General features: G+C 45.0%; 1 pseudogene; it reads left to right on the top strand.

Annotated features, from left to right (window-relative positions):
• Positions 1–351: 351 nt before the first annotated feature.
• On the top strand, positions 352–26,877 carry LOC132489168 (transmembrane 9 superfamily member 1-like; annotated as a pseudogene).
• The last annotated feature ends 228 nt before the right edge of the window (positions 26,878–27,105 follow it).

The following is a 27,105-nucleotide window of genomic DNA, read 5'->3' as shown; positions in this document are numbered from 1 at the left end:
ATATCCCTTTGGCATGTGGATTATTTTGAGCTGAAAATAATCAAGGCCCAAAAGACTCAGGAATAACCTTTGATCTTCCCCCTAACTGCCTAAAGGATGGAGATAGAGGACCAGTTCCAGGAAGGGAGCCTTCACCATAGGTAACTATAGTATGAACTAGGTGCGCAGACAGGGAGGAACCTGGCAAGGTCTGTTTGTTAAAATTCCTCTCCATGTCTTGTTATCTCTGCATGGCCCAGCAAACATTTGTTCACCAAACATTTGCTTTTCCATCTCCATGTCAATTGCCTTCCTCCCCCTTTGAGATCCCAAACCACTATTCCCAACATCCTCTTTTGTCTTTAACTGAGGATGGTCTTTAAGGTGAGGGTTTCGGCCGTTTTGGCGAGTTACTCACTTCTGGGTCTCTCCCTTGTATGCATGTTATTAAACTTTTGTTTGATTTTCTCCTGTTCATCCATCTCATGTCAAATGAATTCTTAGACCAGCCAAAAGAACCTAGAAGGGTAGAGGAAAATTTCTTCCTCCCTGACATATACCTCTTATAGGAAGTCCTCCGAGCCTCCATCTGCTTTCTCTGGGTAATGTATCTATTTCTGTATGGACGTGCATGTGTTTCTGTGTGGCTCTCCATGCATCTGCGTTTAGGTATACCAGCAAAGTCTTGTGCTTTACTTCACAAGCCCAGTGAGGCCATTCACCTCACTGTTTTAGCACATCGCCCAGCGAGGATGCATACTTATACATACCTGGGTGCCGAGAGTATATACACATATTTGTTATCACAAGTCCTCCGGGGACACTTGGAGGACTGCTGGGTCCCCTGAAGTGAGAATCTGTTTAAACCAGATGACAGGCAAGCCAAGGGGGAATCTAGAAGACTAGGCCCTGCTCGGACCCCAGAGAATCTGTTATTTGCTGAGCCAGGAGAAAAGAAAGGAATGAGTTAATGTGAGTGCTGGCAAGTCTCAGAAGAGTATTTTGCTCACAAAAACTGAAAATAGCATGTCAAAGTAGGACATTTGAGCCTTATGGAAAAGAATTAAAGAGTATTTTGTAACAAAATGCTGTTAGGAAGGTAGGGAATCTCTACAGACCCATGTGGGTCTGTAGCACTATGGATCCAAAGGGTCATTTTTAGCTCATGAAACATAATCAAGTTAATTTCCTAAAAATGAAGAGTTTCCTCCATCTGCCTTTGTACAACCGGTGTCCTTAGTCACAGTCTACCATGTCACCAGTAGGACAACAAATTATTTTCTTTAAGCAGCAGTGCTGGGGAACTCTCACAGACACTAGAGCTCCCAATAATTTTCCTGTGAGATCTGGGAAATCATGTCAACAGAGCAGCAAGGAAAGAATGAGAAGCTGTGGTTACCTTGAGTGTTCTGGCCTTAGGACCTCAGAGGTCAAGGTACTGGGCTTCCTGAAACACCACCGCCAGCCCTGACCTTCCTTCCCTCCTCCCTCTGAGACTGGGCTTTGCATCCTCAAGAGTGCTGAATGCATCTTGAATTGAACCTTTCCTTAAAAAAAAAGAACAACTCTAAAAACATTTTCATCACCATGTATTAATTGCCTCTTACAACATAGTCATGTTACATCAGAGCTGCTGCTTGTCCACATGGTGCTTTCAGAAATATTGGAAAAGGCATCCCTTACACTTTATGTTCATCTATTTAAAAAGTTGTCTTGGGGCTTCCCTGGTGGCGCAGTGGTTGAGAGTCTGCCTGCTGATGCAGGGGACACGGGTTCGTGCCCTGGTCCAGGAAGATCCCACATGCTGCAGAGCGGCTGGGCCCGTGAGCCATGGCCACTGGGCCTGTGTGTCCGGAGCCCGTGCTCTGCAACGGGAGAGGCTACAACAGTGAGAGGCCCGTGGACCGCAAAAAAAAAAAAAAAAAAAAAAAAAATTGTCTTAACATACTGATTTTTCTTTTTAATAAGACCCTTTTGCGCCAGCTGCAGGAAAATTATCTGTGATGTCTAGGATGTGATTGGAGCCCTTTTAGAGTTAAAAGCACAGGCCCGAAAACCAAACAATTTGATTCAAACTCTAGCTTTGCCTCTTCCAGCAAATTGCTGAACTTTTCTGAGCACTAGGTTTCCCCTGTTTGTAAAATGGGGATAATATACCTGACAGTCAAGCTCGTTATGGGGATTAAATGAAATGCTGTGTGTAAAGCACTTAGTATGATGTTCACCAAACAGTATGGGTTGGGTACTTCACTGGTGGCACAGTGGTTAAGAATCCGCCTGCCAATGCAGGGGACACGGGTTCGGGCCCTGGTCTGGGAAGATCCCACATACCACGGAGCAACTAACCCCGGGCGCCACAACTACTGAGCCCGCGCGCCTAGACCCGTGCTCCACAACAAGAAAAGCCACCACAATGAGAAGCCCGCGCGCCGCAAGGAAGAGTAACCCTCGCTCACCACAACTAGAGAAAGCCCACGCAGCAGCGTAGACCCAATGCAGCCAAAAATAAATAAATAAATTTATTTTTAAAAAAACAACAGTATGAGTTGTACGAAAAGGACAGGAACACACATATTAACAGCACACATGGTGTTAATTAAAACTAGGATTTATCAGGGGGAAACTTAAAAGCATAGAAGTAACGAGTGTTCGTGAATCCCTGATGTCCCATCATGCCCCAGAGAGGTGTGTGGGACTCAGCATAGGAGGCAGACACATCATGGAAAGATCCCAGGAGAGGTGTTCCATGCCTTTAGCACTCTACACACATTTAGAGAAAGAAGCACGGGAACATCTAGGTAATTCTGTAGTAATGGAGCTTCCTGAGCCGTGAAACAGACAGGCGTGTTAGAACAGGGAAGCTCCCAGGCTCAGCCTCCAGCATCAGGCTCTTCCTCCCTTTTTTAAAAAAAAATTATTTATTTTTGTCTGTGTTTGGTCTTCGTTGCTGCACGCGGGCTCTCTCTAGTTGCAGCGAGCAGGGGCTACTCTTCCTTGCAGTGTGCAGGCTTCTCACTGCAGTGGCTTCTCTTGTTACACAGCATAGGCTCTAGGCATGCAGGCTTCAGTAGTTGTGGCACGCGGGCTCAGTAGTTGCAGCTCGCGGGCTCTAGAGCGCAGGCTCAGTAGTTGTGGCTCACAGGCTTAGTTGCTCCACGGCATGTGGGATCTTCCCAGACCAGGGCTCGAACCCATATTCCCTGCATTGGCAGGCAGATTGTTAACCACCGCGCCACCAGAGAAGTCCCAGGCTCTTTCTTCCTTAGTGAACTCTGACCAACTGAGCTGGCTTCTTGCTACAAAAAGGGGAGGAAATGAGCTGCCAGGGCCATGTGATTTTCTTTCCTCTGAAAGCATCACACAAGAAAACATGTGAGGAATCAAGCATTTGCTGCCCATGGCAAGGGTTGAACTCAGCTTTTCCGGTTTCTAAGGCCAGAGAGCTTTCCACTTGGCTGTGTTGCTTCTGCTAACAAGTCAGCCTAGAAATCATTCAGAGTGTAATTGAAACTAATTCCAAATCTCTTAGAGTCATAAATTGAAAAGGACATGAGAGATAATATAATTCAATCAGACATTTGTGGACAAAAGTGAGACTCAAAATGGGCATTTATTGGGTTACCAGTATGAAGTGGCAGAGTCAGGCTTGAACCTTCATCTTCCAAATCCCATTTCCTCTTAAACTGCAATGAAGTGCAATGTAAACTTGTTTAGCACACAAGTCACATAGATCCTATTAAAAAGGGCTTTGTGGCTTTAATCTACAAAGTTTGAGGAAAAGACAACAGCTTCCAGAGTAGACTGAGAGAGTAGCAGAGCCAAAGATGATGGATTCATTTTGTTCAAACCTTTGGAACCTCCTAAATAAGAAAGAAAAGCTCGATAATTTAGCAAATAACGATCAAGAGAACACTACTTATTAACATCTATGAGATGTAGTCAAAGGTTTATTCAGAGGAAAAGTCATAATCTTAAAACCTTTTTAGCTTAAGAATGAATATGAAGGAAGTGACTATTCAAGAAGACTAAAAAAAGAATAATTTTTAAAATCTAAGGAAAATAGCATTTAAAATGAAAGCAGAATATGATGATGTTGAAAACAAAGTCAGTGGACTTGATTGTTGGGAGACAGTGCTCCCATGGGTGGCTTGCATTTCTGCACATCTCAGGAGCAGACACACTGACTACTTTTGTTCTAGACTTATCTTTTCAAGGAGGTTTGTGTAGCAAACAGCTTGGGAAGCTAGAGAGAGTGCCCCTACCTGGAGCCAAGGGCAGGCATTCTTACTTTCCTTATGAAAGAGTTGAGTTTGCTAAGCTTAGGATTCGGATTCCTCTCCTCCAACCTACTACGTGAGAAAGCATCCCACGGCCTCCATGGCAAGGACCTGTGGGAAGTGGCAAAAATGCTAATACTCTAGCTGTCTTGGACCTGGCAGGCTTGCATGCTCTACCAACAGACTAACTAACCTGTTAGCTTACGAATAGGATAAAATCTCAGACCCTTTGCAGGTCTTCATATTGATAAAGAAATCCAGAGCTGGTTCATCACAGAAAAGAGAAAAGAGCTACAATAATAAATAATCCACTAAGTTAGACTAATCAAGGAAAAAGGGGAAAAATACAAATAAAGTTAGGAATTAGGAACTGGATTAACACACATATATAGGAAACTATAATTCTTCTTTTTTTTTTTTTTTTTTTTTTTTTTTGTGGTATGCGGGCCTCTCACTGTTGTGGCCTCCCCCGCTGCGGAGCACAGGCTCCGGACGCGCAGGCTCCGGACGCGCAGGCTCAGCGGCCATGGCTCACGGGCCCAGCCGCTCCGCGGCATATGGGATCCTCCCAGACCGGGGCACGAACCCGTATCCCCTGCATCGGCAGGCGGACTCTCAACCACTTGCGCCACCAGGGAGGCCCTAATTCTTCTTTTTTAAAACTTTATTTATTGAGATATATTTGACATATAACGTCATATTAGTTTCAGGTGTAAAATAATGATAATGACTTGATATTTGTATATAAGACGTTTAAATTCTTGTAAAAGAATCATTTGTACAAATATATATTCCTTATTTCAAAGTCTGAATGAAATGGATCATTTTTGAGGAAAATATAAAATATCAAAATTCATTCAAAAAGAAGCAGGAAACTTAAACAGGCCCATCTCATACCAGAAATTGAAAGGCCAAAGCCAAAGTCTTGGTCTACTTAGCAGATCAGCCATGTTCTCCCAGGACTTGTCTGCTTGCTTTTTCCTGGCCATGGATCAAAGGTGGATACCTCAGCCGGCAAGGCCGATGTTTGTCTCTGGCTGGAGTTGAAAGTGCAGGTGAAACCTGCCAGTCTTGACTCCAAACATTGCGATGTGATAAAATGACCTAACAAGTCACACTTTTTTCACTGGAGAAAGGTCGGGGGGAGGGAATAATTTTTATTAAATAATATACACACATATTTCTTATGAACCCTATCCTTTAAATCTTATGCCATTTTCTTTCTTTATAAAATAATACCTTTGCCCTGGAAATGCCGGCTCAGAAGTGACTGATTTTGATTGGACAAGGACAGTAAGATCACCAGAAAGAGTCTTTTGGTGCATGTCACTGCCTTTCTTGGGTTCAATCTGCTACCATATACGATGGCCCTTGCCCGGACACTCCACCCATTACAATAAAGCAGTGGTTCTCCAACCCGCAGCATCAGCATTACCCAAAAACTTGTTAGAAATGCATTTTCTCAAGCCCCATCCCAGATCTACTGATTCACAAACTCTGGGGGTGGTACCCAGGAGTCTGTGTTTCAACAAGCCCCTCCCCTCTGGGTGATTCTGATGCACAGACAAGTTTGAGAAGTGCTGTAATAGACCTCATTCATGTCATCAAATTTAGCATCTATCAGAGCCCACTTCCTGTTGGTTGCATCAAAACGACTCAGAAGGAAAAAATTCCACTCTTTTACAGCCCCCCTCTGGCTATAAATAGTGAACACTTGCTTACCAGCAGCTGGAGTTCCGGCCCATCCTTGTTGGAGCGCTCCATCTCTGTCAGACAGCTGCTGCAGAATACCAATAGCCAAAAGAACAAGGATATTCAGCTGTGCTGGGGGAAAATTCGAACATCTTTTAGGTCTTGCCCAATAAAGTCACAAAGCAGATTTGCAGTAGAAGTTTAGGAAAGGAAGGGTTGCCCCACTTTTTTTTTCTAATGAGCAAAGTTAAGACGGAACTAATACACAGCTACAGACCCTAATCCTAACTACATGTGAGATTTAAAGAGACAGCAAGATCTAATGCTGAGGCAACAAAACGGAAAGGACCAGAAACCTGAATCCTTTCCCTGTCTCGGTTACTAATTCACCACATGACCTTGGGAACATTACTTAAGCTTTTAATTCTTTACTATTCCTGTCTGTGAAATATGAGAGATGATAACCCCTCCTCCCCCCATCACAGACTGATGGGGAGATTCATTTCAACCTCCAGAAAAGAAGTTTTTAAGAGAAAAGAGCCACAGGCAGAGATGGCCCTAAGGTACCTCAGGCCAGTCTCACCCACTTCCTCCCAAACTCAGGGAGAAATTGGGGAAAAGCTAGGATTTTAAAGACTCCCTAGCTCATGCACATGCATAACCTGAGCTTCTAACCCAGCCCTGACACGCGCAAGAAGGCAGACTGGGCCACTTCAGCCCTTGGCTTGTCCCTCTGACTGGGAGAATGGGGAGAGGTGTAGGGTGTCTTTTTTTTTTTTTTTTTTTTTTTTTTGGTTTTCAAAGCACCTTTATGGGAAATGATCTGATTTGATTCTAACTACAATCTCATATGGCAGGCAGGACAGGTAGTATTATTTGCATTTGGTTGTTGAAGAAACATACTTGCTCAGAAGTAACTTCAAGATTACATGGATAGTGGATTGCAGAGTTGATATCAGAACCCAGGGCTCCTGACTCGAAGCTTCTCTGTTGGTAATAAGGGCCCACCTATCAGTCCTACATGGTCATTTTTTTTCCATTCCTACCTCTCAGCTTTTTTAACTGGCTCCTGTACACTCCACCTACTTTTCCCTGTCATGCTTTTTTCTTCAGCAATTTCTATCTTAGGGCACTTTTCCTTAGTCTACTCCAGACCTTCCTACACCTGATCCCTCTTCTTCTAGGCCTTCATCCTGTCAAGTCATACTTGCTCATTTCGGAGAATCTCAACATACTAGGGTCTAACCAGTGGTTCTCAACAGGGTTTTTTTTCCTTTTTTAAAATACTTATTTATTTATTTGGCTGCACCGGGTCTTAGTTGCGGCTCGCAGGATCTTAAATTGTGGCATGCAGGATCTAGTTCCCTGACCAGGGATCGAACGTGGGCCCCGTGCATGGGGAGCAAGGGGTCTTAGCCACTGGACCACAGGGTAAGTCCCTCAACAGGGGGCTTTTGTCTCTCAGAGACATTTGGAGATATGTCTGGAGATATTTTTGATTGTCACTACTGGGGGACGCTACTGACATCTAGTAAGAAGCCAGGGATGGCACATCTTACAAGGCATAGGACAGCCTTACAACAAAGAACTATCCAGCCCAAAATGTCATTAGTGCTGACCCTGCTCTAATCCAATGCCTGGGGAAGCCTTGTCTGACTCCTGACTTGCTCTTTGTAGGTGGAACAGCTATGCCAGGCCATAAAGGAACTATACTGTTTTGAATTTGTGGTGGACAACTTGCCAATCTGTGGCTTTGTGGGCTCCACGGAGGAGAGTGGCTTCCTGCCTCACAGCCACAAGGCAGGACTCTGGACCCGTTTAGACTTCCACCTAGAATTCCACAGAGACTGGATTATATGTACCAGAGTCTCAGTGCGGGATGTCAAGCCCCACAGTTCAGATGGGTTATGATGACCTGATGAGTTCCTAGGCCTCACCCACACCTACAGCGTGCACTGGTCTGAGACGTCAGGTGAGCATTGGAGTGACAGGTGCATGGCGATGATGGCGGTTTCTTTCCCCGAACACTGGAGATCCATTGGTAGTCCCTCATCAATTCCATGGTGCTTGTGCTTTTACTGGTGGGTTTTGTGGCTGTCATTCTCACGCGTGTGCTTCGAAAGGACCTGGCTCAGTACAACTTGGATAAAGAGCCAACCTCTGGAGGTTCTGGTGATGACTTTGACCAAGGTGACAATGGCTAGGAGATTATCCATACAGATGTCTTCCACTTCCTTCCGTATCGTGGTCTGCTCTGTGCTCTGCTTGGTGTGGGTGCCCGGTTCCTGGCCCTTGGCACTGGTGAGGTGATAAAAAATTAATCAGGGATTTCTCTCAAGGGGTAGAACCAAGTAGGTGGTTTGTTCAGAAAAAAATATCTGCAGATCTCTTCTGTCCAAGGTGAGGGGCAGACCTAAGGGGTGGATGGCTCTAGCAAGCATGTGTATATTCTATTGTTATTCTATTGTGGGCTTTCTAGACAACAGAACTGGGGGATATTGTTTGGATATCCAGGAAGCCCTGTGTCTGGGAGAAAGCGGGCTAGCTGATTCCTCTGAAATTGCCAGAAGAGGGTTGAGTGAGACCTAACACAGGCTCTCCACTACCACCCTGCAGGCATTATTGTCATGGCACTGCTGGGCATGTTCAGTGTGCACCATCCTGGGGCCATTAACTCAGCAGCCATCTTGTATGCCCTGACTTGCTGCATCTCTAGCTACATGTCCAGCCACTTCTACTGGCAGATCAGAGGCCAACGTTGGGTGTGGAACATCATTCTCACCACCAGTCTCTTCTCCGGTGAGGACAGCCCTTTCCCTGGTGGGCCAATTTAGGAACTTAGAACACATCATGGAACCTGCTTCCTCATCCTGGATCTGCCAGTTCGAGGCTGTGCTGACCCGCAGACGACTGAGCTCTGGTTGTGAGGGTGCCTTTTTCTTAATTGAAGTAGAGTTGATTTACAATGTTGTGTTAGTTTCAGGTGTACAGCAAAGGGATTCATATATATATGTATATATAAAATATTCTTTATAATATATATATTTATATATTTATAATTTATATATATATATTCTTTTTCAGATTCTTTTCACTACAAGATATTGAATATAGTTCATTGTGCTATACAGTAGGTCCTTATTGTTTATCGATTTTATGCATATAGTAGTTTGTATCTGCTAATACCAAACTCCTAATTTATCCCTCCCCACCCTTTCCCCTTTGGTAACCATAAGTTTGTTTTCTATGCCTGTGAGTCTTTCTGTTTTGTAAGTTCATTTGTATCAATATTTTAGATTCCACATATAAGTGATATCAGATGATGTTTGTGGAGGGTGCTTTTTCATGATTCTCTCTTATCCCATGGCTACCCTGATCAAATGTTTTGAGCCCAAAATAGGGTTAACTGCCTCACAAATGAAAGGTACCTATAGAGAAACTAGGTGGGTTTTTCTAAATCAGAGGGTAAAGATTACATCCCATGTCACCGCCTGGACAATCTCTCCCCCAGCACAAGCCCTTCTAAGAGGTCTGTGCTCCGCCCCACCTCCTTCCATCGGGAGCTTCCTCAGAACCTGTCTTTTCTGCACTCTTTCTTTATGCATTTTTTAAAAATAAATAAATAAATATTTATTTATTTATTGTTGTCTGTGTTGGGTCTTCGTTGCTGCGCGCGGACGTTCTCTAGTTGCGGCGAGCAGGGGCTGCTCTTCGTCGCGGTGCGCGGGCTTCTCATTGCGGTGGCTTCTCTCGTTGCGGAGCACGGGATTCAGTATTTGTGGCTCACGGGCTCTAGAGCGCAGGCTCAGTAGTTGTGGCGCCTGGGGTTAGTTGCTCCGCGGCACGTGGGATTTTCCCGGACCAGGGCTCAAACGCATGTCCCCTGCATTGGCAGGCGTATTCTTAACCACTGCACCACCAGGGAAGTCCCCCTTTATGCATTCTGACTGCTCAATACATGTGTATTAAACGAAAGGTAAAAGAAGAGTGAATGGCTTAATTCTTCCCCTTTGAGAGAACGCTCGACACACATTTTATCCTACTTTCACCTGCTTGTTACAGTCAACCACGTGCCCTGCGTTATCCCCACCGAGGACTGCCTGGGGCCATTGCTTCTTGAGATGTAGGATTTTATCACAATAAGGAGCCTTCCTTGCTGTTCGGACAACCTTCTTTTACGTATTAAACTGAGGCTCAGAGAGAAGATATGACCTGGATAGCTGTTTTGTCTAGAAACTTTGTTGTTAAGGTATTAAGTGATTGAGTGATAATCACTATATCAAAGGGCTTAGAAACCTTCAGAAGCCAAGAATAGATCTGGGATAAAAATAACATCTGGGCATTGTCTTTGAGGCATGAAGAGTGGACTCACACAAAATTCAACATTTACCCCTGTGTTAATACAACTCAACTAATTCAGCCACAGTCAAAGAGAGCGAAAGTTTAGAAATAGGGTTGATGCATTTTGGCTCCCACAGACCTGCCTGAGTCCTTTCAAGGGTTAGAGACTGCCCCTTCCAAAGCCCTAGGGGAGAGGGAATGTGCCCTCAAGGGTCTCTTTTTTTTAAATTGAAGTATAGTTGATATACAGTGTTGTGTTAGTTTCGGAGGTACAGCAAAGTGATTCAGATATATATATTATATATATATATATATATATATATATATATATATATATTCTTTTTCATATTCTTTTCCATTATGGTTTATTATAAGATACTGAATATAATTCCCTGTGCTATACAGTAGGTCCTAGTTGTTTATCTATTTTATATATAATAGCTTGTATCTGTTAACCCCAAACTCCTAATGTATCCCTCCTCCACCCCCTTTCCCCTTTGGTAACCATAAGTTTGTTCTCTATGTCTCTGAATCTGTTTTATAAATAAGTTAATTTGTGTCATATTTTAGATTCCACATATAAGTGATATGATATGGTGTTTGTCTCTGTCTGACTTAACTTCACTTAGTATGATAATCTCTAGGTCCATCCATGTTGCTGAGAATGGCATTTTTTCATTCTTTTTTATGGCTGAGTAGTATTCCATTATATATACACCATATCTTCTTTTTTTTTTTTTTTTTTTTTTTTTGTGTGGTACGTGGGCCTCTCACTGCTGCGGCCTCTCCCGTTGCGGAGCACAGGCTCCGGATGCGCAGGCTCAGCGGCCATGGCTCACGGGCCCAGCCGCTCCTCGGCATGTGGGATCTTCCCGGACCGGGGCACGAACCCGCATCCCCTGCATCGGCAGGCGGACTCTCAACCACTGCGCCACCACGGAAGCCCCACACCATATCTTCTTTATCCATTCATCTGTCGATGGACACTTAGGTTGCTTCTGTGTCTTGGCTATTGTAAATAGTACTGCTATGAACATTGGGGTGCATGTTTCTTTTCACATTAGAGTTTTCTCTGGATATATGCCCAAGAGTGGGATTGCTGGATCGTATGGCAATTCTATTTTTAGTTGTTTTTTAAATAAATTTGTTTATTTTATTTATTTTTGGCTACATTGGGTCTTCATTGCTGTGTGCAGGTTTTCTCTACTTGCAGCAAGCGGGGGGCTACTTTTCATTGCAGTGTGCGGGCTTCTCATTGCAGTAGCTTCTCTTGTTGCGGAGCACAGGCTCTAGGCACGCGGGCTTCAGTCGTTGGGACACACGGGCTTCAATAGCTGTGGCTCGTGGACTCTAGAACACAGGCTCAGTAGTTGTGGCACATGGGCTTTGTTGCTCCATGGCATGTGGGATCTTCCCAGACCAGGGATCGACCCCGTGTCCCCTGCATTGGCAGGTGGATTCTGAACCACTGTGCCATCAGGGAAGCCCTATTTTTAGTTTTTTAAGGAACCTCCACACTGTTTTCCATAGTGGCTGCACCAATTTACATTCCCACCAACAGTGTAGGAGGGTCTCTTCATGTATCCCTCAAGGAATACAGTCAAGAATTTTATAGCTGTTCTGATCTCTCCTCACTTGTTCTAATCAATGTAGGAGGGAGGCCTTGGGTTTTGTCCATCTTAGAGATGAAAAACTTGGGACCTGGGGAGGAGCATCCTGCTCAGGTGGACCAGTCATCATCCAGAAAGGAATTCAAAGCTTAAACTGAAGTCCACCCAGCAAGGTAGGCCTGGGTGGAGTTGTAAGGTTCAGAAGCCTGTCCTGTCTTTGTCGTCCCCGCTTTCTCTGCTCCTACTTGTTGTCTTACTTTCTTTGTAGATGTTGCGTTCTCAACCTCATGTCTGCCCAGCACCCTAGTGTCTGGAGCTGACCCGCTCTGGCCTCACCTCAGGTCCTCTCCAAAGCCAGCTACACTTTTCTACTCGAGGCCTCCCCCTCCATCTCCCCTCCCAACATAACTCGCTTCTCCTGCATTGACACATTTTTGCAAAGTAAAAGGTTGCTAGTTCAGATCCAGCAACAGGAGACCAGAAAGGGGAACAGATGGCCAGAGACAGGGCCTCCTCCCTCTGATAACAAAGTAGGGCCATGTTCAATTCATACCACATGATTTGCTAAAGTGGTATGTTCTCTCTTGGAAGGATATATGCACAAGGCCTCAAGCAAGACAGAAAAAGGTCCCCACAAGTCCCCCAAACATAACTCTTCCATGATCATAGCACCGCCATTTGTATACTGTCTACCAGGTATCAGACACCCCAAGTCTCACCTCCATCCTATGAGGTGCTACTACCCTCATGTTACAGATGAGAAAACTGAGGCTCAGAGACATTCGTATGTGGCTAATTGGTGAGAGAGCTTGAATGTGAACCCAGGTCTGCTTGACTCCAACACCCGGGTTCCTAACTTTCCTCTACATCCAGCTTAACTCTGAGACGGCTGACTCGTTCCAAGCTGCCCCGAGAGCCAGACAGTGTCCTAATACATGGAGCTGGATCATAGTCCTTGCCCTCCTCTTCTATATCCCAAATTCTCACTTCTGTGGGAACCTGATTTCCTGCAGTTTTTCTTTCTGCCCTGCCCCCGCTCTCTTCAACCTCTCTACCTCTCATGGGTGGTTTCTGATGGAAAGGTGTTGACAGCTCTTTATAACTATCCTTTTAGTTCTCCTTTAAAAAAAAAAAAGAAAACTACATTCATATTTTAAAACGTGGAAGCATGGCTCAGTGATGTAAAAAATTATGTCAGAACAAAGAATATAAAAGACAGAACCCTTAGAAGGAGACATATCAGCCTGCACAACCCGCTGCAAAGCTACACGACGAATAAATCACAAACGCTTCCAACACCTGCTGTGCCCTGGAAAGGCTCTCTGGAAAAAGCAGCAGTGAGAGTCTTTGTGCTTACCTTGCAAACCTCACCAGGGTTAAAGCCCTGGCACCATTGGAGAAGAAAGTTGGAGCATGGAACCAGCCCTTAACTAGGAGTCAGTCAACGACTAAACACTGAGCAAGCATGAAGAGTCAGTCAGCCTCTCTGGGCCTCATCTGGAGAGCTGTTTGTTTGTTTGTTTTTGTTTTTTTGGAGAGCGTTTTTAAGGTCCAGCTCGCCCCTGCCACTCTGATTGAATATCTCTCTGATGAAGCCTAGGAATTGTTATATTTTAGAATTTCCCTGAGGGATCCCTACCCACGGCCAGATTTGGGAACCACTGAATGAAATGATATCTAAGATACCTTCCAACTCCAAGAACTTATGATAGTTTCCCTTACCCCACTAAGGGCAACTTGATAGCATCGTCACGTAGCTGGTGTTGCCAAGTACATCCCAAATGTCACATAAAACAGGGACACTGGTTTCTGTTGCAGAACAGAGACCATGAGGATGGATTTGAATGACCATTTGAAATCAAGACCCAGGGAGGGGCTTGGCTGCCACCCACAAGAGGATGGGGTTTGGCTCTTGCCTGTCTGGATGGAAGGGAGTGGATAGGGCACTGGTAACATGTACTTGACAGAATCCTGCTGGAAAGAGTGACTCCTTTAAACAAAGCAAATTCCTTGCTTTCAAGTTTATTGACAAACACAGCCAACTTAAGAGTTTATGTTTTGTATCTAAATATCCTTGATGAGCAAAATTTCAGTGATAATAACATCTGGTGGGGAAGAGATTTTAGACAGCAAAACGTGAGACGCTAGTTCTTACTTTAGAGAATTTTTTTTTTTTTAATATATTTGGCTGCACAGAGTCTTACTTGTGGCATGAGGGATCCAGTTCCCTGACCAGGAATCGAACCGAGGCCCCCTGCATTGGGAACGCGGAGTCTTAACCACTGGGCCACCACAGAAGTCCCTGGAGGTTTTTTTTTTGTAAACTTCTATTACTGTTATGAGTTGAATTGTGTCTCCAACCCCCCGCCCCACCAAAAAAAAAAAAAAAAAAAAAGATATGCTGAAGTCTGAATTCCGGGACCTTAGAATGTGACATTATTTGGAAACAGGATCTTTGCAGAAGTCAAGTTAAAATGAGGTCATGAGTGTGGGCCGTAATCCAGTGTGGCTGGGTCCTTATAAAAGGAGGAAAATAATACACAGAGATAGACATGCACTCCGGGAAGACCATGTAAAGACACACATGGAGAAAGTGCCATGTGCCTGGAGTGATACACCTATAAGCCAAGGATTGCTGGCAAACATGAGAAGCTGGGAAAAGACAAAGGATTCCCCTACTGGTTTCAGAGGGAGCGTGGGCCCTGCTGCCACCCTGATTTTGGACTTAGCCTCTAGAATTGTGAGACAATACATTTCTGTTGTTTTAAGCCACTCAGTTCATGGTACTTTGTTACAGAAACCCTAGGAAATGAATACAATTACCAACCTAGACTTTAAAATAATAATAATAATAACAACAACAGGAATGGCCACCATGTATTGCTTGGTTTTACATGCATGGTCTCATTTAATCCTCTCGATAACCATGAAATGGGTTTATCATCCCTACTTTTATTTTATTGTCATGTCCATTTTTTAAAAAAGGCGGGTGTGACCAAGTCAGATTAAGAAATTTGCTGAAGATTAGACAGCTCTAAAAAGGAATGGGACTTGAACTTGATCTCGGGCTATCTGACCCCAAAGCCTTACTGCTGCTGACCCTAGAGTAGCCTCCATGGAAGAACTAAACCTAGAAAAGTAAACCTAAGCAATTCCTCAACTACTGATGCCAATATTTATGGCCTAGTGTCATTATTTTGTTTAAAGTAAAATTGCAGGCCAGATACCTACGATTAGGTAAATACCAAAGCACATTAAGTAAAATGTAAAATGGTTTTAGGTTAAGTCATCTGAGATTTAAATCAAATAAGCAGGGATAAGACCCTGCTTCTATTAATATAAGCTAATCAATGACTGAGTCTACGTATTTATAACAGAGGTGACAAAAACAGTGATACAAAAAGTGTGACTGTTTTTATTTTACAGTTGATGAAACTGAGCCACTTCAGAGAGTGAAGTTTTTATCTTAGAGATGCTCTGTACAAACTTCCAGAATTAGGGTTGATTGGAGTTTTTCAGGATAATGGGTCTTTCCCAAACGGAACACTTTCTTATGCAATATAATGCAAGAAATTTTAGAAGCTCCCATCAAAGGAGCTCCCCTGCTTTCTGAAGCTTAACTTTTAGGCAATAAAAGCTTTGGCCTCAAAGTGGCAGCACAAAGATCAGATACAGGGAAAAGATGACTGATATTACCTTGTGGTATTTTCAATGATGAAATGATGGTTTTCCATGATGAAACCAAAACTGAACCTATTCTTTTTTTTTTTTTTTTTTTTTTTTTTTTTTGCGGTAGGCGGACCTCTCACTGTCGTGGCCTCTCCTGTTGCGGAGCACAGGCTCCGGACACGCAGGCTCAGCGGCCATGGCTCACGGGCCCAGCCGCTCCGCGGCATGTGGGATCTTCCTGGACCGGGGCATGAACCCGTGTCCCCTGCATCAGCAGGCGGACTCTCAACCACTATGCCACCAGGGAAGCCTGAACCTATTCTTTTTTAAGCTGTGTTGTCATGTTTATACGTAGATCACTCAAGCAGAAATTTCCTGAGAAAGCTCATGGGTCACCCGTATGGCATACTTGGAGCTTGATCTCATGGAAGAATTCTCACATGTTGATTCTAGCCTCTAGAATTAAGCGTGTGAAGGGTTGGTGTCAGCCCTGCTTGCCCTCTGTTGGCACACAGATCTGCAGGAATGCTCCCTCAGACAGGCTCAGACATGCCTGCGCCTAGGAGACGTGGCTTTTGTCGGCGGCCTCGGTCCATCAGATGCAGGAGTGAGGCATGGCCATGACAGCTGGCTATCCCCCTGCTCTCTGAATCGTCCACACCCTTCACCCTACTTCCCCATCCTCCTTTGTTGGAAGCTGCTTTTCCTCAAGCACTGGTATTCAAGATAAACATTTCAATTGTAGTTCTTATTCATTTTCCCAGTTTTGTTTCCTAGATTTCCAAGTTTTTTTTTTTTTTTCCTACTGAGCATGGTAGGTTAAATAGGCTTTTGTGGGCTAGTCTGGGAACATTGTTTCCAGTAAAAAATGCATTCTGTGTTGGAAACAAACAACATACACAGAGAAACGGGGTGAACACCACCTCTTTGTAGAGTGGGGACTGCCTGTCCAGCCTCATGTATCTGAGTGAAAGCCTCCAAGAGTTCTCTTTTGAAACCTAATCAGCCCTTTTTGTTTAAATGTCTCAATCTGGGTTGGAAAGCTATGAGTCTGGCCACATGTGGGAGATCCTAAGAAATAAACCATTTTGATGTTTGTATCATCCGTTTTCTAACTGGCAGAGAGGGTTAGAAATAAAGTGATATGACTGCCTTCTTCCTCTTTAGGAAAACACCAGCCCTCTGAGGAGAAGGTGGTGAGAAGTGATTGAATTGTTCATTCACTTAACAAAGATAATTTACTTACATAATTAAATCATCCAGCAACTATATACTGAGTGTTACAACCAGCTGGTCACTGTTCTAGGTGTTCCAGTGGAAATTCTGACTGAACAAACAAGGTCTGTGGGGTGACTGACACTAGGTAACAGAATAATACAAATAAACAACAACATGTCGCAAATGCTATGATGAAAATGAAACAGAGGAAGAATTAAACCGGAGAGGTGTGCCCAGGTAGCTCCTTTTGATTGGGTGGCCAGGAAGGCCTCCCTGAGGAGGGACTTTTACACTTTACACCAAAACCCAGCTATGAGAAGCTACAGGGAAGAGAATTCCAGGTAAACGGAACAGGGAGTGCAAAGGCCCTGTGGTAGGAGAGAACTTGATTTTATCCCAAGAACAAAAGGGTGAGTGTGGCTGGAGTGTAGCAACTGAGAAGGAAGGAGGGTAATGTGAGAGTTGCTTGCAGAGCTGGTCAGGGACCACATCCTACAGGGCCTTGCAACCAGGGTAAACTGTTTAGATCTGATCTTAAGTACATGGGCAACACTGGGAGGTTTTAAGCAGGGCAATGTCTGAAGTGAACTGACTTGAAAGGCCTCTCTCCTACTCCATGAGAAGGCAAGATTAGAAGCTGAAGTTTTAATTAACGACAGCAGGGATGATTGTGGCCAACAGGTAGTGTATATGTACCATGTGCCTGGGATTCTTTAAAGTGCTTTACCTGCATTACTTGATGAATCCTCATGACCAGTCTATGGAGTAGAAATTATTAGAATTTCCATATTACACATAAAGAAAATAAAGCCTAAAAAGTAAAGAAACATGTCTCCAGCTGGTAGGTTTTTTTAAAAAATATCCTTTTATAATTATATAAGTTAATAATAGTCATTATAAGAAAACTGTTTTTTGGGGTTTTTTAAAAATCTTTTGGCTGTGCTGTGTGGCATGTGAGATCTTAGTTCTCCGACCAGAGACTGAGTCCACGATCCCTGTACTGACAGGGCAGAGTCTTAACCACTGGACCACCAGGGAAGTCCCAAGAAAATTGTTTTAAATGAACAAAAAGAAAAAAACTAAAGCACTTGAGATCACATTGTCCTGAGATAACGTTAACATTTTAGCTTATGCTTTTCCAGTCATTGTGCTATGCAAATACATTATCTACTGTTCTCAAAAGCATAGGACCACTTACTTCTATGCATGACATAATTCCTAGATTACAGATTTTTTTTTACATTTTTATTATTACTTTTAAGAATACTGCCCACAAATCCATTTTGAATGACAGTATGAAAAAAATGTTAAATCGTAATACACAGAATCAAGTATACTATTGGATAGTTAACTAATATGAAAAAAATTTTAATTAATTAATTAATTAATTTTTGGCTGCGTTGGGTCTTTTTTGCTGCACGCAGGCTTTCTCTAGTTGCGGAGAGCAGGGGATACTCTTCATTGGGGTATGCAGGCTTCTTATTCTGGTGGCTTCTCTTGTTGCAGAGCACGGGCTCTAGGCACACAGGCTTCAGTAGTTGTGGCTCGCGGGCTCTAGAGTGCAGGCTCAGTAGTTGTGGCACATGGGCTTAGTTGTTCCATGGCATGTGGGATCTTCCCGGACCAGGGATCGAACCCGTGTCCCCTGCATTGGCAGGAGGATTCTTAACCACTGTGCCACCAGGGAAGTCCCATACCACATTGTTGATAGAGGTTACTATTGGTTGCTAGGATTTCGAGTTTTACTTTCTTCTTTTCGATATTCTACTTTTCTAATATCTCTACAAGTAGTGTTTTTCTTCTAAAAGTAATAAAGTAAATAGTGATTTAAAATTATAGATTAAGAGTGGATTGTTGGGACTTCCCTGGTGGCGCAGTGGTTAAGAATCCACCTGCCAAAGCAGGGGACGCGGCTTTGAGCCCTGGTCCGGGAAGATCCCACATGCCACGGAGCAACTAAGCCCATGTGCCACAACTACTGAGCCTGTGCTCTAGAGCTCGTGAGCCACAACTGCTGAGCAACCCCTGCTTGCCATAACTAGAGAAAGCCCGCACACAGCAACGAAGACCCGATGCAGTCAAAAATAAATAAATTAAAAAAAAAAAAAGACTGGATTGTTTTGGGGGCATTCCCTGACAGTCCAGTGGTTAGGACTCAGTGCTTTCACTTCCAGGGCCCCAGGTTCCATCCCTGGTCAGGGAATTAAGATCCTGCAAGCCGTGCAGCACTGCCCTCCCCCGCCCCACCGCCCCCCCCCCAAAGACTGGATTGTTTTTAATTTAATGAAGTTCTTCAAAAAACATTTTTCTGTCCTATTCCATGTCCATAGCTCAAAAATCTCTGTCAGACATAAATTGCTCCCAAGATGGCTATTCTCAGCAACCTGCTCCTGATGGGCTTGTTTGGATTGGTCCCTCAATGGCAGAGAACACCTCCTGGCAACAAGCTCCCACACATCTCCTAGACACCTACGTGTCCAGACTGTACTAGGCACCCCAAGTGCCTAGTGCAGCAGCAAACGTAACTTCTGCCCTTTACCTCAGCCACCATCACCAGAAAAACAAACCAAACAATGTGCGGCCAAGTAGTATGTCATCTCAAACACTAGAAGGTCACCTGGGACACCCCCATAAAAGCATACCTTCAAAGGTGGTCAAAAGGAACAAACTTCTGGGCTTCCCTGGTGGCGCAGTGGTTGAGAGTTCGCCTGCCGATGCAGGGGACACGGGTTCGTGCCCTGGTCCGGGAAGATCCCACATGCCGTGGAGCGGCTGGGCCCGTGAGCCATGGCCACTGAGCCTGCGCGTCTGGAGCCTGTGCTCCACAACGGGAGAAGCCACAACAGTGAGAGGCCCACGTACTGAAAAAAAAAAAAAAATTAACACTGCTGTATGATCTATAGGAATATAGTTAAGAGAGTAAATCCTAAGGGTTCTCATCACAAGAACAAAAAATTGTTTTTGCTTTTTCTTTTTATTGTATCTATATGAGATGATGGATGCCAACTAACCATATTGTGGTAATCATTTCACAGTATATCTAAGTCAAACCACTATCCTGTACACCTTAAGCTTATAGAGTGAGGTATGTCAATGATATCTCAATAAAACTGGGAGGGGGAGGGGGTGAGCATAACTTCAGAGATAAAGTCAAAGTTTCCTCTGCAGTCTGAGGCCAGCCATGTATATATATGCTCTTGTGGTTTCATCCCCCATAGTTCCATTTTGCATGGCATCATGGAAGTTGATGTAGGGCTTCCTCAAGTACTTTTCCTTTACCCAGCCAGCTTCTAGAATTGTTTCTCCACCACTGTCCTGTCATTCCCCTTTCCTCTGTATGTGGCTTTTCATGGTCTGGACAGCTATGGCTCCAATCCCAATACCACTACTGATACGACCGCAGATGAGTTATTTAAATTTATAGTCTCAGGTTTCCTCATCTGTAAGTGGAGATAATACTCTATAAGGTCATTTTCAGGATTAAATGAAATCACATGGATCAAAGTCCTAGGATACAGTAGACTGTCTCTGAGCACCATTTTCTTCTCACTTGTCTCCTGCTCTCCTTTGCCCACCATCTAAAGGATCTCATCACTCCGCATGAGATGTGTGGTATGTGAAGGCCCAATGGGCCTTGATTTGAGCTCCATTCAGCCATGTTTTTGATGTGGGATCCTGGGCAAGTCTTTAAACCATCATGGTCTTGAGGATTACTTTGAGATACTAATGAGATAATAGACACCAAATTGCTTTCTATTCAAGATAGAGCTCTCCAAATACTAGAAGAGTATGGTAACAAGAGAAATAGGCCCTTGGAAAAAAATGAATCTATAAATAAGATACATCCACTGTATAACCCCAAATTTTTCAGTAAGCATTTTCAGAAGGGCTATTTTGAAATAGGAAAGTTAATTGCAAAATACCCAAATCTTATACAACATTGGTGGGAGGTAAGAGAAAATTGACTTGTCCCTTTTTCTTATATACAACTTAGAATGAACCTAGCCTGCTTCAAATCACAATCTTTTGTCACACCTGAATGTGTAGGGAATCCCAGGGGAGGCCAGTCCAGAGAGGGGGAGCATAGGCAGCATGGAGAACGTGCCCTGTCTTCCCAGCTGAGCAATAACTAGGCTGCCCACACCCATAGAAAACCCATGCTCAGCCCATGCTTGAGGAACTGCCCAGATGCCAGGTTGGGAAAGGATGCTCAGGGCTTGTAGAAGACCTGCCCGCGTAACACGGATGCTCAACTAGCATTGTTCTCCAAGGCCCTGCACTGTCCTGCCACGGGGCTGCTTCTTTGTGTTCCTCTATCTTGAGCGCAGGAGCATCTGAGCTGGGTTCTTTAAATTGGGCTGAAAGATATTCCAAAGTTGGCCACAGCATTTTTTCCTGGGAACCGATCTATGGACTCAGCAAGGAGGATCAATAGGACCTTAAATGACCTGAAAGGACACTCTACTTTTTTTTTTTTTTTTTTTTTTTTTTTTTGCAGTATGCGGGCCTCTCACTGTTGTGGCCTCCCCCGTTGCGGAGCACAGGCTCCGGACGCGCAGGCTCCGGACGCGCAGGCTCAGCGGCCATGGCTCACGGGCCCAGCCGCTCCGCGGCATATGGGATCCTCCCAGACCGGGGCACGAACCCGTATCCCCCGCATCGGCAGGCGGACTCTCAACCACTTGCGCCACCAGGGAGGCCCGACACTCTACTTTTAAAAAGACTGCAGGTCCCCAACAAAGTCCCTCTGGGGAAGGGGTGGCTTAGCAACAAGCCCCTCTGGGTGGGGGCTACCTATGTGTCAAGGATGTCATTTCAATGTCAGGGGTTCCAGAAACACTCTGTCAATCTGTCCTTGTTGGTAACTTGAGTTAACAAGGCCATGTGAATATTTTCATTTCTGGATTGAGTTCAAAATCAGAGTCCTGTTTGCTCTCCATCTATGTTGGAGTAGATAGTACCTGCATCCTCAAGGTGAAATTTCACAACTTAAGTCATCATAGCAAAAGGCCAGCCTCTCTTCTCATGCAGAGAAGAGGAAAGATATCTTTGAGTTGGGTGCCCAGGAAAAGATGGACAACTCTATCGCATCACAGGACCTATGGACCTTAATAAGCCTGATCTCTTTATTCAAAGTGCATGGTGGCCAAAGGAAGGCTAGGTCACTGTTGGTAGCCCATGAAGCAAAATGAGCTGCTTCTCCAAGAATCTGGAAACCAGGTCACCCTCAGAAAGTTAGACTAAAATCTGTGCGTATGATGGATTGGACTAGAATTCAGCAGGAGTAGACCAAGACAGTGACAGAATTTGTGACCGAAGAATTTGGAAATACCCCAAATTCCCATCAAAGTGACTTGACTGCAATATCAGCAAGGTAGACATGGAATGTGATTATGACTTTAAAAGTGTAAATCTGCCTAGTTAGGTGTATAGGATGCTGTGTGGAGAAACTGGTTTGAAGAGACTAGTGCATACAGAAAGGAAGCCCAAACTCTCAGAAGGTGGCAGGGCCATCTAAGCAAGGATGGATGGCGGGGGTGGGGGGTGGGGGTGGGTGCCTCATTCTTTCAGGGCATTGTGTCAGGGGCATTTCTCTGTGGACCATACAACAAATTTCATTTATTCTAACTCCAGGCTAAGCAAACATCTGGATGGAACTTGTCTTCTCAAGTACATTTATCTATAGAGACTGATCTTGCATGGCAATGTGAGTATTCTGGTCTGTTGGTCATAATTTGGGTATGTCCATCAGTCTCTGGGGTCTGGTTAATGCGAGTTTATTTGAGGAAGGTCAGGATCTCAGCCGTCATGAATGTTGTGACATTTGTGATAAATAAGACAGCTGGAAATGCCCTTCCATTCACTCTGTGGACAGTAATGTTAAAAGATACACCATGTACCCACCCCTGCAATGTTAGCATTTGCACATGACTGATTACAGGACCCAATAACTTTAATTATAGCCCAGTAAAATAATTTTTTAAAAAAGCAATAAAATAAACTGATACTTAAGAAAACACATTTGGTTTTGATGGTCATTGTATTTTTCAAATTCCTGCATCCTATTGATTTTTCTGAAGTACTTTCTAAAGCAATCACCTCTTTGAAATCGTTTCCAATTTTTCTTTCTTTTTTTTTTTTCAAATCATGTCATTCAGCAGCTTCACCAGACCCAAGCCTGACAAAGGTTTTCATATCCCATAATGGAAAGACCAAAAGAAGCAGGCACACTGCAGAGGAAGAATATTTGTCCAGAGTGGACCCAAATAGGGAGACCTGGGCTGTGTCTTCCCTTCCTCCATGCCCCCAAAGGGCTAAATTTAGTTTACAGGATATACTGCAATGACATTAACATGTTGCAAGAACAAGAATCAAGCCAACGGGAGAAAAATAAGCTTAATGTGGTGCAAGATATTTAAATGCCATGGCAACTCTGATGTCTTCTCTATTATTTAATTCACTTCCTCAGGTCAGGTCATCCTGCCCTCTCTCCCCTGCACTTCCTGTTGCTGTAATCAAATCAGGTCACCCTGAATTTGTGAGTCCTCTTCAGGACTGCAGTCATGTCTATTTCCAGCAGAATGAATTTTCTCCATCTCTTCCTTTGCTCCCGGACCTTTATTTGGTGCCCTTGATGTTGCCAGTTGCTCTTCGCTGTGCTCCACATGCTGTAAATGCTTCCCTTTCATCCACATCTCTTCCCCCACACCCTGCTCCTCAGTGCTGCTCTCCCCGCCCCTCCCTCCAGCTTCTGCAGTTGTCACTAACACAGTTAGCCACTTGATTAGCAACTCAGTGATTCAGAAGCCAAGAACCTTGGTTCTTCTGAAAGGCCCATGCTTCTCTTCCTAGAGCAAGATGAAGTGCCTCCCTCAACCCCACATCTCAGGGCCCTTACGCTGAGATGACACGGGGGCTTGAATATCCCATTTGCCAGGGTTGCTCCTGCTTCTTCCCCTTTCTTCTTCTGTGCATGTCCCCGGAGCTCTTCATGCTCTATTTAGCTTTTCCCCAGGAAAGGTGGACAGAGAAGGTTTGAGCTTAGCATTTTGGTAGCCCCACCTGCTCATTTACAGATGGGAAAACTAAGGTCCAGAGAGCTTAATTGACCAGTTGCATGGCTAGCCCTTGCAGGAACCAAAACAAACAGGGTGAAAACTCAATCACATTGGCAGATTTGTTGGGAAAAAGTCTTGTTGAGGGGTGAGCAGTGCCCAAATGAGTATTGATGATGATTGAAGAGTTCCTTCACTCATCCTGCCCTCATCTCCTTGCCAGCAGTGTAAGCAAAAGATCAAAACAGAGCGGGCATGCCAGTCATAGATCCACCAGGACACCGGGCGAGGGTCTGCCTCGTAGGAGCATGAAGACCCTGAAGACCGCCTGGGCCCCTCCAGCCCCTACCAGCAGGACAGGATGAGCGCTCAGGGACAGCCAGACTAATGAATTCCACACAAGTCCCACATCCACTAGGCTTTTCACTATTTGCCCACACGCATAGTGGTGAATTGACAGAATTTTTCCCCCTCAGTGTAAAAAGATGCATAAAATACATGATGCCTATGAAAATATATTTATTGCAAAAGTTGTATCAGTCTTGTAAGTAAGCACCAGCCTTCTCTGGGGAAAGACATGGGTGGTAAAATGAATAAAATAACTCAGTATTTTGACTGCTTCCTGCAGTGGAAGAGGGACTTCTGTTTCCCAAGCTGAGTGGGAAGAGAGGGATTTATCCTTGGATGCAGAGGAAGCAAGGCAGGGCATCTTAGAAGAGCCACTCCTTGGTGTGAGCGTGCAAGCAAGTCCCACCCCAGAGCCTGGCTGTTGGATGTCCTGAGCCACCCCTTTTTCGTCCCTGGTAGGGCTTGTTCTGGTGCATTGGGATCTGCTGAGTTAGGAGCTGAGCTCTGCTGCCGCCGCCCCAAACTGTGATTAAGAGCTCAATGATTGATTTTCTAGCCCATGACCACACTGGTGGGGACAGAGTATGACAGAGGAGACTGGCGGGAAGCCAAGTGGAAAGAGGGTTTATGAACTGAGCTCTCAATGAAGAAAACTGTGGGAAAGAATGCAATGGAAGCAGATTTGGGGCCAGTAGATGTGGGAAAATAGAACTCAAAAACGCTCTTCAGACTCGAACTGAAACAAAGCATTTTGCCAAACACAGGAAGAGGATGCAGTGTGAGAAAGACTCAGCATTGTTTATATAAAACAGAATATTTCTCTCTGCACAATCATCACTGACAAAGCTTCACCTTCCTTCTGTACCAGTCACTGTGCTGGGTTCTGGGTCTATAAAGAAGAATCAGTCAGTCAGTCTAGAGAAGGGGATTGAAAACACACAAAATGATGTGTAAAAATGCAAATGGCTCTTAAGGGAGTCATCAAAACATTTTGCCTAAACTTTGGGCCCAGAGTCAGCAGGCATGAGTGGTCGGGCGAGGGGGCTGGGACTGTGTCCTGGGTGTTGCCTGCCTCATGTGCAAACCTTTTTTTTTAAAAAATTAATTTATTTTATTTATTTATTTTTGGCTGCATTGGGTCTTCGTTGCTGTGCGCGGGCTTTCTCTAGTTGCGGCGAGCGGGAGCTACTCTTTGTTGCGGTGCGTGGGCTTCTCATTGCGGTGGCTTCTCTGTTGTGGAGAACGGGCTCCAGGCGCAGGGGCTTGAGTAGTTGTGGTTCACAGGCTCTAGAGCACAGTTGTGGTCCACGGGCTTAGTTGCTCTGCGGCATGTGGGATCTTCCAGGATCAGGGCTCGAACCAGTGTCCCCTGCATTGGCAGGCAGATTCTTAACCACTGCGTCACCAGGGAAGTCCCTCGGCATCTTTTCTTTGCCTGGATAATAAACTGGAAACTGGAGAATATGATTATCTGGCGGGTTTTTGTGCATCAGTGTAACATGTAAGAGAGGAGATGATATGTTTAAAAGGGGAAAATGAGAAAAAATATCATATAACTCAAAACCAGTGAGTGACCAAGCTCAGTACGTGATGGCTGTTTATTTTTTTTTAACATCAGAAATAAAATCCTGTTTCTGTGGGTCATGTTTGAAAATGATGTAATCCAAAGTGGGGCTTTCATCTTCCACTGCAGGAACCCCTTCTCTTTGCAGCTTTGGAGCCCAGGTATCTGCTCTGGAGGACTTTAAGGAGGTTAAATTTAAGCCAGAAGACTTCAGAAAGGTATCGACTAAGCCGGAAGGACCTCTGATCAACTTAGCCTAAGCTGGGGGACCTCAGAGCCTCTAGTCTAAGCTGGAGGGCCAGATACCAGTGTAGCCGAAGCCTGTGATCTCCTAGGGGAGGAATTCAGGCTGGGAGGAGTGTCTTCCCAGGGCCCTTAGGCAGGTGAGCAGCATCAGGACCCAAGTTTCCTAACGCCTGGTCCAGGGCCCTTCCCTCTCTTTCTGAAACAGTCAAAAGGGGTTGAAATTTCTGGCAGTGTATGGGACAAATGTCCCTAGCATTGTTCTCTTTTTTCGCAGAGGAAAAACTGAATTTAATAAGAAACTCACAATACTCGATAAAAATACCTGGCATTTAAGCACAAAGCCAAAAGCAAGGCGTGGTCTCCTGGGTACTGGAAGTACTTTGAAATCCACAAAGTCTCATTCGTGGTTCAGAAAACAAAATGGAACAACTTTCTCGGCTCCCTCCTATCCTCCCCCCCGCCCCCTCCGTGCAGTAGCTGTTCTTGGCAGACACCCAAAGCGGCACCCGGTAATTCCACGGCACATTGTGTACATTTGCATCCATTTAACCAGCTATTTACAGCCGCCCTTTGCCGCCACCTGTAAGAGGCAACGCCATAATGACGCTAAGTGGCGGGGCTGCGAAGCGGGTGCCCCGTGATGTTCTCCACTTAAAGAGCCCGAATCTGTGGAAGGTTGGCACTTGGAGAAACAGGGAGACGGCTGGGGACATCACACGTGCAGGGGGGGAGGCGCGCCAGACGGAGGGTCCCTCCTCAGTAGCTCCGCTCGGTGGCTCCTTTTCTGTTACCACAAGCGCGAGGAGGGAACTGCCAAGGCCTTCCGCGCCGCTTGTTTCCTGCCTGATAAAGAGCCCGCTGCCATTTGGATCTGCTGAATTTCTGAATCACCCGAGACGCCTGACGGTCCCGAGGAGGGGGGTGCCGCAGCGCGCACGGGTGGGAGCCGCAGACCCGCATCTGGGCTGGATGTCACCCCCTTGAGTTTGGGAAACCTGCTCGCGGATGTGATGCGGCAACGCGGAGACACCTGCTCTCCAGTGCGTGCCGCACTCGTGCAGCTCCGGGTGGCAAACGGGGTGAAGTGGGGGCGAGGGCGAGAGGAA

The sequence above is a fragment of the Mesoplodon densirostris genome, chromosome 1 (assembly GCF_025265405.1).
Source record: "Mesoplodon densirostris isolate mMesDen1 chromosome 1, mMesDen1 primary haplotype, whole genome shotgun sequence".
NCBI lineage: Eukaryota > Metazoa > Chordata > Mammalia > Artiodactyla > Ziphiidae > Mesoplodon > Mesoplodon densirostris.
This window is presented reverse-complemented; position numbering and strand designations above follow the sequence as displayed.